A 17134-nucleotide genomic window follows, 5' to 3' on the forward strand; every position below is an offset into this window, starting at 1 on the left:
AAAATTCAGGTGCATGTGTGTATTACTCTATAGGTATATCTATACCCTGCAACTGTAGAATGTGTTTGGACGCAAGTCGAGATTACAAATTTTATTACACCTTCAGCGAAGTAATACCTTTCCTCTCTTTTTTTTTTTTGTTCTTTTTCGCCAATTCTCCAGTTTTTCATCAAATTCATTTTCATTTCTTTTACATTATTTTTTTCTCCCTATTAAAAAAAAAAAAAAAAATGACACGACGATACACCTGGTACGCATCGAGATTCACACGATTAAAATTTATACAATTGTAAAAAAGAAACATTTGTTGGTTTTTTTTTTTTTTTTTTGAAGCGCGGTGCAGCGTTACGGTGTGTGCAACGATTAACATATTATCGCGCACACAGCGTAGGTATGATAGGTGGGACAGTCTGGTGTGCGAGCGTGAATACGCGTACACGTATACACGGATAGGAATAATTATCGTGAAGCGTAACGTGTGGCACACGACTCGATCCGATAAGAAAAAAGCCCACAGCAGTTGGCAAACAGTATTTAAATAACGTAACACGCGCGCGCGAGCCTCCGCGCTCCTCCACGAGCCAAGCTCATCTGCATGATCATCATCAACGTGGGAAATCCTGAATTACGATATATTCACGGTGATACGAAGAGAATTAAATTTATTCAAAACTTGGAACAATTTAAATTTGAATACAAATATCGCATCGTTATCTTTATTTTTATTTTTTCCCTTTTCCTTTTTCTTTTTCTTTTTTTTTTCACACACGTATCAACGCATCTCAATCGCATGTTATGGGAACGGAACAATGAAATTTAGAAGAAAAACAAAAAAAAAAAATATTCGAAAAAAGGAAACATTAGGAACTCGCGATACGATAAAAAACGAAAATTTGCCGATATTTGTTCATTGAATTTTTGTACATTTCTTATTTTCTAGTTTTTCTCTTGTTACGAAGAATCCTTATCCCGAATAGCGTGGGTTAACGTTTACGCGGGACTCGTCGTAACTCGAAAAGAGAATAATAAATAAAATAAAAAATAGAATAGCTTACGATAAAAGTAGGGATACGAGTGACACGTATCCCGAAACTGGCGTGGAATACTCGAGGAGTCGACTCGAAGCGCGAGTCAGTGTGACATAGGTGCGTACCCACACACACTCGAAATGTTTTATTTTACGTTAGAGCTCTCCGTATCCTATCCTTCAATTTCTTCCCCTAAGGACAACGACACGCGATATTATCCTCCCGTACCGCTCCTCCTCGTACCAAGTTTACCGTTTCTCCTTTCTCCTTTCTCGTATCCACTTTTTTACGGATAAGCGATCGCTCAGAGTCAGTCGACTCGCGAGTAAAGCAAAGTCGACTCGAGTCAAATCAGTCAGTCAGTCACACTGCGTGACTTTTATTTCATTCAATCAATCCTCTCAGCTGCTACCTACCTCTTCCACTGCTGTTGCGCAATTTCCCACCCCCGTCCCGCCGTTACGCGACCTATATGTATAGGTATATACCTATGTACTCGCGTATTATGTACGTAGCAAAAGTACCCGAGGTGTTTCAGCTGTTTCGGATAGAAGAGAAGGAAGAAAAAAAAACAGATACCAGTTTAGCCGATGACTTTGAAGAAGAAATTTTATTCTCGTTAGGGATTTTGCAATATGTCAAAAACGACAATATTTTACGATCTCATCAGCTGCGCAACAGCAACGCCTCGATCTCGTCTGATTTAAAGAATGTATAGGGAGAAAAAAAAAAAAAAAAAATGAGGAATGAAACAGCAGCAACGCGCCAATACCGAGGCTATATCCATACCCTTTTCTTTTTTTTTTTTCTGCAGCCAGCCACTTCGATGAGATGATAAAGAATTGCTCAATATCCGCACGTGGGAGGATATCGATGTCAAAAAAGTCGACGAGTGGAAGGAAGAAGTCAAAAAATGAATGAAAAGCGGGAAACGCAGGAATCACGTCGGGGAATATGGGAAATGAACTCCACTTCGCCGTATGCGGATATTCGCCATATAAATAAGATACACAGAAGAAGACAGAGATCGGAAAAAAAGATGTAAAAATACATGGCGGAGATTCGGCGGCGGGGTAATGAGAGGTTATTTTTTAGGCCATTGTGCGTCTCTATCGAAGCGATAAAACGAGCCTCGGTGGGTCAGGTCGTCCGCGGGCGTAATGCTCCGTCGTTGAATTGATAGATTCGACCCGATATACGCCGCGCCGTGCGAGGGGGAAGGGGGGGGGGGGGGTATGAAAAAAATATACACACGTAGCGCAGAATTGTGCCGCGAACAGCGGTTCGCCAAAATCGTTGGATTATTCGACGCATAAATATGCAGTTTGTACGGATTTAGATCATGCGTTTAATCTGGCGTACATCTAAACCGACCCCCGTCTCCCCCCCCCAAAAGGTTTTGCGAATGTACGCGGAATTGTGAAATTGACGTTGCGGGCGGTGTATTTTTAACGATTTTTCAAATGACGTTCATTTGTTTGAAGAAAAGCAAAAATGTATTGTATTTTTTATCAAGGATTATAAATCACACGAGTGCAATGTCGAGAAAATAAAGAAACGACGATCCCTTGACTCACCGCTTGGATGACCTCATCCCAAACCCTCTCGACGCGGCGTGTCGCACGTTCTCCCGGATGCACCAAAGATAATTCTGAAAATAATGCGATTTTACATGTACTCGGATTCGGCTCGTTCTTCATATTCAAATTCTCAAAGAATGGCGTCATACCAGATGCGAGAGGAAAAACGCAGCGACGAGGTGCGCAGAGGTAAAAAGTACGTGAACACGTCGCGAACGATTTTTCAAATAAATTCGATAACTTACCCGGTTTCACTTTTCTCGGGTGTTGAGACATGTTCGAAATTGCGTCGCCTCGGCGCACAGGTCCGCCTGCCACTTGCGCTACGACTCGTCCGTCAACAATGCGAAGCGACACCGATCGCGAGGTGCCCGGCCGGGGATTAGCACTATCGCTGGAACCAGAAATAAATCCTTGTTGATCGAAGTGTCACGTGACCCTTTCCGGGTCAAGTGAACACCGATGCTAACAACGATGAGAACAATAATAATTCCTCGAACGTTTCCTCCGATTTGAACAACCTAAGCGTATGAAAATTCATTGGACAATGTAAAATAAATCCGTTGCACCTGCTTTCCAATTCATTATTATATATTTTGCCGTTAAATCAATTACCGAAATATTCTGAATAGATTTTTTACCGACAAAAAATGATCCACTTTTTTCCCCATTTTCTCTCACAATTCGAGCAGCTTGTACGCAGGGAGCGCTGCAGAGATTACCGAACAATTTGCTCTTTTTTTTTTTACCTATTTTTTCTGATATGTAATGTAATAATGTATACATGCTCCTAATATCCATTTTTATACTTCCCTCCATATGGGTGAAATTTTTTTTTTTTTTTTTTCTTTCATCTTTTCTGTTCGTATATGGACTAATTCTAAATAATGATACCGTTATTTTGTCACGCTATTATACAGTAGCCTAGGGTACATGATATACACATAATACTCCATATACACCTATGTAAAGATCGTGTATATACCTTCACGATCAAAATTGATCAGCTCTCCGTTCTATTGTCGATGTTTTCCCCTATTTCGGAATAAAGAAATCCACGCAATACAATTAAACGTATAAAAATGGTTTTTTCCTCGATATTCAGTTCCGGCAATTATATCATTATATATGTATAAGTACCTCGTCGGGCCAAAATTCAACTGAAAAAATGTGCCCCACTTTGTCTATTTTTTCCTTGTGAATTTTTCCAATCTACTTTTTTTCTATTTTTCTTTTTGATAATTTTCATGAAATGAACAAACGAAATCCGAAATCCAAACAAAATATTCGCAGCTTTGCGGTGCGACCGATTTGTTAGCTTTTTTCTCATTTTTCTTGATTCAAAAGATAGATTTGGTGAATGAACAAAAACTGAGATACAAAAAAAAAAAAAAAAGAATAAGATTTGACAAAAAAATGAAAAAAATTATCCCCTAGTCGTAATACGATATCTCGTTCCTAGATTCGCGAATCTGATCCTGATTCTGATTCGGATTCCGATTATTATTATTTGTACTTTATACTCCTACGGTAATGCACAGTGTTCGATATCATATAATATTTTATTACCTCAAAACTGGATTATACACGAGAGAGAAATTTTACTCTTCACAGACTTTATGAAATACGTACAACATCATACGTATGTACGTATACGTCTGAAACATAAATTATTTCATGCATCGCATGTACGCGTGGTGTGTATTCCTAAAAGGTCTGCAAATTTTAGGAGCGATACGCGGCGCGACGTTGCGATAAAAAAAAGAAAAAAAAAAAAAACACTCCCGTGAAGATAATTAAATTAAAGGAAATAAAAAAAAGAGTAAAAGAATTTTATTCGCGCGTAGGATACGTATACGCATGGGGGAAACCGGTCGAAGTTAGAGAAGATGAAAAAAGAGATGTGAACAAATAGAATAGAATAGAACAGGAGAGAAAGAATTCGCTAGGGTTGAACGCCGCCCCGAAGGATCGGGATCAGAGGTGGCGGCGTAGTGACGAGTATGAAAAAAGAGACGGAAAAAAAAAAAAAAAAAAAAAAAAGTTTTGAAAACAGGAGACGAGCGATATAATAAAATACTGAGATAATCTCGGTGCTGGAATATACGGATATATGTGTGCATATAATAATATGTATTATATACGTCCGTATACCTATGTACACGCCCGTATATAGATCATAAAACCAACTCGTCCGACAAATCTGTATAATGTTTCGTGATTTTTATCGCCTCAAATATAAACCAACGAACCAAATCCACGCGAAAATCAACTTTCGCCACCCCCGCGCGCCCTACACACACACACATATATGTACGCACGTTACACGTACAGGTGTGCGGAATAGGAAGAAAATAACAAAACATAGAGAAATAAATAAATAGACAAATAGATAATCATAAAAACGGAAAATCAAATAAATATCTATACGTACCCATAAATACGACGCCTATAATATTTTTTATAGCCACCGCACGCTGTTCCCTGATTCCCGCGTTGTTGCCCCGAACATCGAAATCATTCTACGTAATTTAATTCGAAACATCAACTCGGAGTACAACGAAATGATGAAAATAATATCAGCGTCGTCGGTAACGCCTCGACGGAGCGTCGGTGGGCTCATCCGCACTTGTACATTTATTTTCATCCCCCCAAAACAGAGCTCGATCGAAACCGCAACCCTTTCCTTCGACTTCTTTTTTCTTCGTTTTTTTTTCTTCTTCTTTTTTTCTCTAAATTCTTTTCATTCGGTTCCGCGTTATACGCACACCGTCGCCTATTCGCTGCCGTACTACACCCGTACGTAAGAATACACCCGTTAACGTATCTTTTTACGCACGATCGCTTCGTAATAATTGGCGTCGATATTACACGGATGTGTCTGACATACGGGGTTAATTCTTTCTTTTTCATCTTCTATTTACCCTATACGGTCGAGAGGGTTGCGCGAGCGCGAGCGCGCGGTACGCGCGATTGGAAAAAGGGAAAGCGCAAAAATTTCAAACGCTCCTATAAGTCCTGACTTTAAATTCATTTCACACCAACGACTCGTGTACCATATTACCGCTCGTACAGCGGCTATATCCCTATTGTTAACGACCCATCTGTTCTATTCCCCGCACCTTGTACCGGGTACGGTGCGCACAGCCTCCATATTCCCCGCAACAGCGTCGGAATCGTCTCTCTCCATCTCCCTTTTTTTTTTCTTTCTATCTCTTTTATTTTTATTTTTATTTTTTTTTTTTTTTCACTCTTTCCAGCCGGTTCTCCCGTCTCTTTCTATCCCGCAATATTGGGGTGGCGGTGCACACCGATCCACGGTTAGCGGTGAAGTTAGCTTTGAAATATAAGGGTATAACACGGTTTAGTTTAGCCCGTGGGTTAACGCGGGATTTAAGCTATAGTTATACCAACTTTTACAAAATGGGGAGAGTTTAAGGTTTAAGGTTTAAGGTTTAAGGTTTAAGGTTTAAGAGCGGACCGTGGCGCGGTGTGGGGGGGGGGGGGGGGGGCGACGGGAGTATAGAGTTCAATTTCATTATCGATGTAATTCTAAAGTGCCCGTCAAAAAGAGGGTTGCACTTCACGCTCGTATGCCCACACAAGTAATTCCCCGCATTATTCTATTTATTATACATGCTCAGTAGAAATAGCTCGTGTAATAATTATCCTCGCCCAACGACATCGGCGACGATTAAAACGACTTTAAAAAAAATAAATAAGGGAGGGAGGAGTAGGGGGGAGGGGGGAAGGGGGGAGAATCGAATAAAGCTTGTTACGTTTTCACACTCGAAAGAATTCGGTTTATCGTCATCGTATCGCGAAATTTGTATCAAAGAAAATAGAAGAAGAAAAGAAAAAAAAAAAAAAATGAGAGAAAAGCAAAGAGCATTTTCTCCGTATAGAAACGTGTATATGATATAATACAACATTTCAATGGTTACAATGAGCAGCCGCCGGCTGTCGGTCCCTGCGGGGTAAAAAAAAAATGAGATAAATAAAATAAAAAATATCTGAAGGAGCTTCGGCTTCTCGATTTTTGATATAACAAGCATCGCGTATCGCGAAAGCACCAAGGATTTTGACGTAAAGTCCCTTTGAGTTAGGAGAGTAAAGGTGCAGGTTTGTTATACGGGGTATACGTTATGTATAGGGTATAGAAAGCAGAGGATCAAGGAAAATATGAAGGAGGAGGTATAAGGCGGAGGATCAGGTATATTATGACACAAAAGTGACCATCGCCCGGGTAACCGATTCCCCCTCGTCATATTTTGACACGTCATTCTCAATTTTTAGGGTCCACAAGATTTTTCGCCCATAAACTCCCGCGTAGCTTCCTCACCTTTTACATGTATATCCGAACGGTGTCGACTGTGCAACGATCAAAAAAAAAAAACAAAGAATTAAAAAACAAACAAAAATGTCTCGCGACGATGAGCCTTTTGGAGAAATCCCTCCTCACCCCGGAGTTACTTTTTCTTAAATTTCATTGCTCTTTATGAAAAAAATTTGGCGAACGATGTTCCAGTTTCACATATAGGTATACAGACGCGTGATAATAAAGCTGTTATATATTACATGGGATATAAGTATATATATATATACATATATATTTTAACAATATAATGCAGTCGAAGCTACTTTAGTCTAGACAATATTTGTCTTTGCATGGTTTATAAAGCGCATAAGAAAATAATAAATTAAATAGTTAGTGCGGATGAAGGAGAGAGAAATAGAGAGGAAAGGAGAGAGATAGAACGGATAAGAAGTACGAACGAACTTATATATATATATATACAGATATAATATATGCTCTAAGGTATTACCTACTAACGTTATAACGGGGTTATGAGCTGTGAGGTAGTTAAAGTTTTCAACTATTCCAATACGCGTATAATACTTTACTCCAGTTATTTCTTAACTCTGCAGCGCAGCCAGCAGTTCCTCTGTTATATCATAGTTATATTACGGCTCAAATTATACAGAATCCTCGGGAAATTAAAAATAAAAGAGAAAAAAACAGAAAACAACCAAAGAACAAGATAATTAAAAACAACACATTACAAACGAAAAAAAGAAAATTAACAGACTCCGGATACTAGTTCGGATTCATCTTCCCTCTCTACTTTCCTCTCTCCCTTGATCGAGATTGCGATTTTTCAATCGATTGTATTCGAAAACTGGTGCATACTTATGTACCTACGTGTACCTGCAATGTTTCGTATATACATACATATATATATATATATATGTATTTAGGTGGATAGATAAATAACGACGCGACACCTAAGCACTCTGTATAGACATAAGCCATGCGATGAGACTTGAAGTTGTTCAGCATCAGCAGAGCCCCTATCATAATTCGCAGCTTCTGGTTCTCTCGAGGGCCGGAGCTTGTCGCGTAGCTGCAATAAGAAGGATCCGAAGAGAGTAGAAGACGGAGAAAGGGAGTGAGGGGGGAGGGGGAGGGGGAGGGGGGACACAATGCGGGCGTTCGTTCTTGATTTTCTTTTTTCCTCCCTACCTCCCTTCTTCTTTTTTCTCTTTTGCCTGCCCTCCTCGCACCCTTCAATTCTTTAGGGTTGCAGCGCGTAGCGACAAACCCTGGAATACCTCTTCCCGCTACTTGAACGCTTGTTATTCTAGCGCGATGCTTAAGTCCGTCCAATATCAATACAGGTTGGGTATAATGCATGCGCCGGGACGAGAATAAAGGGAAATAGAAAATAAACGAAATTTGAAACGGGTGAAAAAGCGATCCCCGCAAAACGATCGTCGACAATCTACTCTGCTCGCGGACGATCGTAGATGAGTCGTAATTAGTGGAACGGATTTTTATATCGAAGAAAATAAGGATAAGGTAGAAAAAAACGGATTTCTACTTTCTCACGTTACGACCGCGTCCCCGTATAGACACGTGTACGACGTACGGGATATACGGAGGCTAGGGAATTACGACGAGGGGGAAAAAATGTTCGTCATTTTCATCCCTGGACATCATAAAACTAGGAAGTAAATGGGCTTCGGTGGGATATATGAAATAAGGAATGAGGGATAGAGAGGAGGAATAAAAACAGGAAGGAAAAGCGACGGGAGAGCGGCGGCAGCTGGTGTATCGTCGTCGGAGCTAGGAGGAATCGTGACAAGATCAAAGAACGCGGTCCTCGCTAATGACCGACGCTCCGCGATATCTGCGCCCTGTTTTCTTATTTCGTTTTATTCTCTTTTTACTTTTCGCGACTCTTTCTTACGGAACATTCGAGACGACACTATCTTTATCATCGCTAAATAATTCCCTCAGATTCCGGACAATCGACTATTCCGATTCTGTGTGTATTAATACGTGAAACGCGATCCCGCGTGATCAGTGTCAATAATTGATACCCGTAAGCTGCCAAGGGGCATCGTTTTCAACGAGAAGAAACGTTGCCAGAGAAAAAAAGAACAAGGGCGAATTCCTTTTTTCTCCGCGAAGAAAAAAAGAAAATCCGTTCAAGGGGTTGAAAATCCGTGACGTTATTCCCTACCGTACGGATATATAATATATATATATATATAATGTACAGATGTGTATGTGTATAAATATATATACATAATAATGCTGATTGTTGAGAGAACAATTAATCTCCCTTGTCAGTATCCTCGCAGTGGCGCGCGAGAGGTTAATTTATTGTATAAGCGTTTATCTTTAACTCCTCTCGTCACACGGTGAAACAAACACAAGTAAAACTATACATACCTACTCTATAGTCTGGCTGTGTACACATAGAAATGTGTGCGTGTATATATATATATATATACGAGAGTACCTATGTAGCCAGGGCTGATATCTCCTGGAGTTCTCCCGAGGGATTATTCCCGTTGTCAACGTACGTAAGCATTCCGTGCGATTATAATGATAATATTATAGTAAATGGACGTATGTACGGAACGCGTAGAATTTATTCACCATTTCCCATTAACTATACTGCTGATTAATCGCTATCACCTCATCACTATCTCCCTCTCTTTTTCTCTACGAAAGATAGAGATGCTCTTAATCAACTCTTCAACGCGTTTCCTATCGCCCCCGCCCCCCCCCCCCCCCCTCCTTTCTAATTTCAGCCCTTTCAACGAGATACATAATTTCAACGAAATAAATTTGGAAGAAGAAGAAAGAAATTAAGAAAAAAAAACCCTCGATCGAACTACCCCCCGCAATTTCGAAGGGAAAGAACAGAGAGACTGAAATATCTGCGAAAAATAGATGTATGTACTCGCGATGAGAATTGCGGAAAATTCTTCCCTTTTGCAAAGTCTATAAAAAGAATTGTTGAATCGCGAATTCCTTTGTCGGTTTTCGGTGTAAAAACGTGAATTTTAGATTTTACGACCGCCGCGCGTGCAGGGAAGGAAAAACAATCGGTATTCGGAGGAGGAACGGAACGAACGAACAAACAAGAGATCGGAGATCGGATGAGATCGGAATAGAGACACGTGATCCTTTCCCTCGTGATTCCAGTCGAACGACGTTTCGGGAATGAATTAGCAATAAAATTCGCATCTAATTGTAAACAAAGAAGCATTTTTAACCCCCGGCTGATGCCTTACTTTTACGACACCGTAAAATTCCATTGTCTTTATCTCTTACACCCGACACATATCCACCGCGTTCTTCCGTGAGCCTCCGATCTCCGAATCCCTCGCTATTTCTCAGGGCCGAAAATTCAATATTTTCGGAACCGATTCAACGATCTCCGTTACGTCCCAGCGGCTAGCTACGCGAAGCATCGAGCCGCGACTCTCACCGGTGGAGATAAAATGTAAGAAAGAAAGAAAAAAAAAGAAAGAAAAAAAGAAAGAAAAAAAGCAATCTCAATAACACGAAGAACAAAAAGAGAAGGAGAGGCGAAATAATAGAAAGAAATTTATAGGGGGTAAAACGGTAGCGCGCCGCGGTTAATCTCCTCGGAGGTCGTTCTGATGGATGTCTATAAAATGTCCTCGCGACGCTTTCCTTTATTATCGCACAGGTGTGTGGGTAACACGTACGCGTGCAAAAGTACGGGACACACTTGCCATCGTACGAGGTGAACAAAATGAAGATATTAACTCGTACGACGAGCTAATATTTCTAATTGCCGCGAACGATACTACTGCCGAAAAAAAATATAACGATTCCGCACACGTCTTATACTATATGTATACGTACTTACATGTCCCGTACGACCCTAGCACTTTATTTTTTCTATATCCCACTTTTTTTCTTCGTATTATTATCGTTATTAATATTATCATTAATTTCATTGTACAGTTTATCCTTCTTCGTTTTTATCTTTTCTCTCTCTCTCTCTCTCTCTCTCTCTCTCTTTCTTTCTCTCCGCACACATAATTTCGCACGATTTCGTACCGGTGTGCCTGCCTGCCTAGTCACGGCTGCACCGTGCAGTAAATTTTATCGTTCATATAAAAATTTCCTCCCTTTCTTTATCTTACCATTTTCTCTTTCTCTTCATTCGTTTCACTCGCTCAGATTATATTATACGCCAATACGACGCTGCACGAGGTAAATACTTTTATATAAGTACACCATTCCCCACGTGTATGTATATATATATATGTGTACAATATATTCGGTTCTGAAAGGAAAATCTTATCAATCTAATACAACCACCCCCCCCCCCCCCCCCCCCCCCAAGCCCTTCAACGTTCCGGATTTTACTACCCCCACACATCGCGTACCACCTTTTCATTTTCGTCAATATTTATTTTTTGTTTTTTTTTTTTCTCTTTCTCATCCTCGTTGCACTTTTCATTGTGATGTAAATGGGAAACGAACGTGAAATTGCTCACGATATAGGTGTTATAAAATAACGATATAGTTCATCGAACTTACTCGCGTAATATCTGCCGTATATTGTACGTACGGAGATGCGATGACGAAGAAGAAAAGTTTCAATGAAAAAACGAGAAAAATGTTTGCGTGCTCTGGGTTAACAAAAAAAAAAAAGAAAGAAAAAGAAAGAAAAAAAGAAAAGAAAAAACTCGTTCACTAATGATATCTGTATAAGACAACTTGAGTTCCCTTAATATGCCTACGTATACATGTAGGTAGGTGTAGTTCATCGGTACGAAGAACGTCTCGAGTTGATTTCCTGATAATATGCGGTGTCGGTGGTTTTCAACCTGGCACGAGCTCAGCTGCGGCAGCGCGTGATTGTTCGTCGTATGTATGTACGTCGTTACTTTTACGTGTACGTATAGACGAGCGTGTGTTCACGTATGAGAGCGATATTAAGCGGCGGTAAAAAGATGAAGAAAACCAATACTTTACACCGCAGAGGCAAACGGGGTAATGTGTGCATCGCAGTAAATCGAGTATACATACACGTATAATATGTATACAGGTATCGCGTACCCACGCGAGTACATACCTGTTACAGGTGTGCTGCACGTGTAATAGGTTCGTGGGTATACATATATATATATATATGTATATGTATGGATGTAACGTATAGCGATTTGCGAAACACGAGCCACGCCTCCCGCTACGCGATACATACCCCGTAAAGGGACTTGCGGCGGTGCACACACACCTAGATGCCCACGCCGCTGCGTCCACTGCTCAACAATATTCTCGGTAAACTACTTGCGAGTATCGCAAATTCTAAGGTGCGTAAAATAGAGGAGGGGACAGGAAAAAAAAAACAAATGGAGAGAGACGGACAGAGGAAGAACAGCTCGCTCTGATCGTGTATAACGGCACGGAAGTTTCTGCGAAAGATCACAAATCGTCCGATGGTAGAAAAAAAAAAAAAAAAAAAAAACAATTAGAAAATTAGTGATATTGAAATGAGAAAAATTAAGACGACGAAACGAAATTTGAAAAATAAGGAAATGAAGAAAACGTAGCGGTCCATATATTTTTTTTTTTTTTGTTTTTTTTTTTTCTACACAGTACAACGCTCGCGTCATTCAAATAAAAGTAGTGAAGAGTCAAGAAACAACCCCCGACTTATATATATATATATGAAAGCCGAGAAATTCCCGTCAGACACGAATATAAGGGGATGGTCGGGGTCGGTTGGTTTGAAATACTTGAACGCCTCGTTTGAGCGACGACGAATCTTCGTCGTGATTTTTATTCTCCTTCTTCCCTCCTTCGTTCGTTGGTAAGAAAAAAAAAAATAAATAAAAATAAAAATTGTCTTTTTTTTTTTTTCTCTCTCTTTGCTCTCCTGTTTATATTCTCATTTTCGAAATTACAACGACTCACTGACTTCCGTGCGTTTCTTTCTCTGTCTCTGATTTCGCCCCCTCTCTTTCAAGATTCTTCCTTTCAATTACATTCGTTTCATCTGTATTTTTCCGCCCATGAGATTGTTCATTTTATTTTTTATGAGAGCTTTTTCCTTTTTTTTTGTTTCGTTTTTTTTTTTTTTTTTTTTTTTAATATTCATCTTTTCATCTTTCCTCCCCCGTCACCTGTCTGTAACCACATACGTATACAGAGCGAAATGAGCGGAGGGGGGTGGGGGATGGGAGGGGGAAGGGGGGAAAAAGCACAAAAAAATGAAAAATGCTCCGCAGCATCTCGTATAAGGAATAATTAACGATTACAAAGTATTTCATCCATCCAGTCCCGTTCGTTCATTCGTTCGCTCATTCGTTCGCCGATGATTATCAGTCTAGGCCGGATGGGCAGAGCTCCGGATCCCCTTAACTTCCGGTACTTTGATGTCGCCAGCCTTCTCTTGTTTTCAACCCCATTGTGACCCACCACCGTACCATCCCCCCTTCACACCCATACCACCGATTGTACCTACAATATATCTATAGGACCCCATAACCGAAGTGTACGCGACGCCCCATATACGCGTTCAATATACCTACGCTATCCTTTCCATTTAAGGCTTTGTGCGACACCGCGACTGGCTAGGGAAAAAATGAAAACATGAAGAGGACTTCGAAGGAAAGAAAAGGAAAATAAAAATAATTCTCCGCGAACTTATGGGATCACGAGATCGGGATCGAATATACATATATTTCGAAGAAAGGGTTCGCGCTTACGGTTTTTTATTCTATGTATTTTCATAATCGGAGTGAAATGACATTCGTATTTCGTAACGAGTGTAACACATGCAGGGTGGCGGTACGTGAGAGCGTTACACCGTAGTATTGGTAAATGGCCGGTATAAGGTAATATCGTAAAATTTAATTACATCGCAAAGTTTACGATCGAAATCGCGAAGCGTTAGACATCGACAATACGTGTAACGTATGTACTACGTTACGTACCTACGCGACGACGATACGGCCCGCTGATTTTGTCTTCCTGATTATTATTATTATTATTCGTGATTAACGAACGGGGAAAAATTAGGGGAGGTTGAGAAAGGGGCGGGCCCATCGAATTCACTCCAATTTACAATTATTCCCGCGATACGTAATCGTGCTTGACGCGCACGCACACTGTACGCGTTCTACAAAATATTGTTGAATAAACTTTTTTTTTTTGCCTTTTTTTGCCTTTTTTTCTGTCCTTCTAAAACGACTGGAAAGAGATAAAGATGAAAAAAAAGAACTCGCAATCTGAAAAGTAAGCTCAGGGACCATTGATTTTTTTTTTTTTTTTTTTTTTGTAATGAATATTCGAAGGGATGAAAAAAGGAAAAAAGGACGAGAAATATCACCCGTATAATTTAAAGGGCCCTAAACGCGTGTGGGGTAAAATAAATTTGACGATCCGAAAACGACAAAAAATTAACTGCGACGAATCCGAAAGAATTAAATGTACTCGGCGCTGGTAACAAAAAAACAAAAAAAAAGAAAATTATTGTATTTAACATAAAAGATTTTAATGACGATCGGTACGGTACAATTCGTAGGTTGGAGTTTATACGGCCCCCGCAGGGTGTGGTACTTAAAAATTATACGGTGTAGTGTAAATAAAACCTAAACTAGTTCGCAAATTCCCTCGCAACCTCGACCGTTATAAGCATATACGAGAACCCGATAAAATACATCTCCCCTTGTGTCTAAGGATGAATGAGGACTTTATTTATTTATTTATTTCCCCCCCCCCCCCCTCCCTTTTTTACACGTATACGCACCTATACACCGTCCAAATGATGATTCTCTCTAAACGTCGAAACGATTCTCGTTCTTTGCTCGGTCGCTCGATAGAAGGAATAAAATTACTACCGACCCAACCCTGACGCACGGTATCAAATAAATCCCTTATTACATATCATTCGCTCTCTTTTTTTTCTTCTATCTTCATTTCCCAACTGCAGTAGCGACGGCCACGACGCTTGTTATCTGTACGGGTATCTTTAGGGAGGTGTACACAGTAGCTGCTAAACTTCCTTTCTCTGTGAGGGACATAAATTTCGAAGCTGTAGGGATAATACGTTTTTCTCTCGAATTTCCGGTTTTATATAAGCCCTACGACGTAGAGACGTTGCAGCCGAACTGGACGTCGTCCCGTAGATCGTTGCAGTTGTAATAACGTCTCAGCCATTAACCATTAACGATTCGTTTAATACCAAAGCTCATATTCTCTGTTACCCGGACTTTTCTTCTCTGCTCTGATGAAAGAAAACAAAAAAAAAAAATTAGATAAATAGCAAAGAAAAAAAAAAAGAAAAACTTTTCTTCAATCCACCGGAACAAGAGAAGAAAAAATTGTATAAGATTTTTCAACAATTTGAACCAACGAGAAAACGATATTAATGTTTCTCCTCGCAACGCGATAAGTGCGCAATTGAGAAATAAATTTTTTCTTTTTATTTTATTTTATTTTTTTTTTTTTCCATCGCCCTTTTTAACCTGTCTCGTTTTGCTAAAACGTTTCGCTTAAGGTTAAAGTGCATTTTGCGCTATTACACGTGGCACGACGATAGTTTTCCATACACGTTATCGCGATTTTATCTTCGCATACTGAATTACGGTTGTAAGTTCACATACGGATAAATATATATACGTACGTACTGTGTGTATGTACATAACTTTTGCGTAGGTTAATGTTTCCCCTCCTAGCCCGTAGGTATCGCAATTACCGTCCCTTCCCTCCAGCCACTCGCCGTTTGCCTCCCTTGCGAAGAAAAAGGTGAAAAAAAAATTTTTTCCCGTACGCTGAACTGGATATGAGCGGTTCATATTATAAGGCGTGGAATGAATGGATTATCTTTCGAGTCTACTTTAGCTTTTAGTAACCGGGCGCAAAGCGGTGAATCGGAATGCGTCAGAAATCGCGTAGGTATTATATGCGTTTTAACCGGCTCAAATCTTCTTGTTTTTTAGCGCTTCGGTATAGTGCATTACTTAGTACCTAATAATCTCCATATACTTTGCGGTACGACATAAGTGCACGTCATATCGGCGATATGGTATTCCCGGCGCAATAATATTACCGGTGTGCAGGTGATTCGAGGGGGTGCGGAAAACTTCCCCCCCCCCTATCGCCCCTTCATCACCCCTTTAAATTTTTGGCGCGACGACAAATTTCGAGTCGAAGTCAAAGTGTAACGAGGTGAATTCAGAGAGTTCAAATTGTAAGGGAGTGAGGGCCGGGGCGTCCAGATGCATTAACCTTCGTAAGTTGAAAATAATTAGTGCGCCACCGCCACAGTGAAGTGAGAGAGAAATGTAAGAGGAAAATGTTGTAGCTCGTTACAACGTACGGTCAAATTGACAAACGTCTTACCCATATAACGATAACTTACTTCGAACTTTAAAGAGTAATTATTCGAGACAAGATTCCCGACGTTTAAGCCCCCGGAAATTTTTACCCTCGCTACGCGCATACGAGTGCAGCGAGGAAGAACAACGAGTCGGAGCGAAAAAAGATGAGGAACAAGAGAGAGAGAGGGACGTAGGCAAACTTACAGTATTTTCCTAAGCAGGAACACGCGAGCTAAGGAGTATTACCGACGTATCCGAAAATTCTGAAGACTCGCGCGAACGACGCTCCCCCAGTTCATTTACTGCACCCCCCATTTTTCTCGTTTTCTCGGTCTCTCGTTCTTCGCCTTATTTTTCTTCGCATTGCCACAAATTGGGCGAACCGTAAATAACTTTCACCAAGCCGAACGGCGGAATTTCAACGATTCGAAGAGAAAATATCCTAACTGTATAACGGTGGAAGAGTGCAGTAGCGCGGGCTTTGGATGAAAATTCGAAGGAAGGAGAAAAATAAAATTAATAGAAAATAGGAGTATACGAATCCGACCACCCCGAAGAATATTCCATTATTCTTTTTCATCATCTGCAGTAATTGATTCGTTTGAATTTATAATTTGCAATTGTTGTTGAGTTTTTTTTTTTTTTTTCTCTAATTTTACAAACCGAGACGATTTCGGTGAGTAAAATAAAAATAAAAGTAGATGAAAAAAGAGGGATAGTGCAGAGGGGAAAAGCGAAGAAAAGAAGCGACTAGAAAAAATTAGCTCCTTGAACCCAACAAGCTACCGCATCCCCTACAAAGGTCGTTTCACATTTCGCGCATCTCTTCTCTTTTGGATGTTCGTTTTTTTTCCTGTTTTT

This window comes from Athalia rosae, chromosome 7 (genome assembly GCF_917208135.1).
Source record: "Athalia rosae chromosome 7, iyAthRosa1.1, whole genome shotgun sequence".
NCBI classification, from domain to species: domain Eukaryota; kingdom Metazoa; phylum Arthropoda; class Insecta; order Hymenoptera; family Athaliidae; genus Athalia; species Athalia rosae.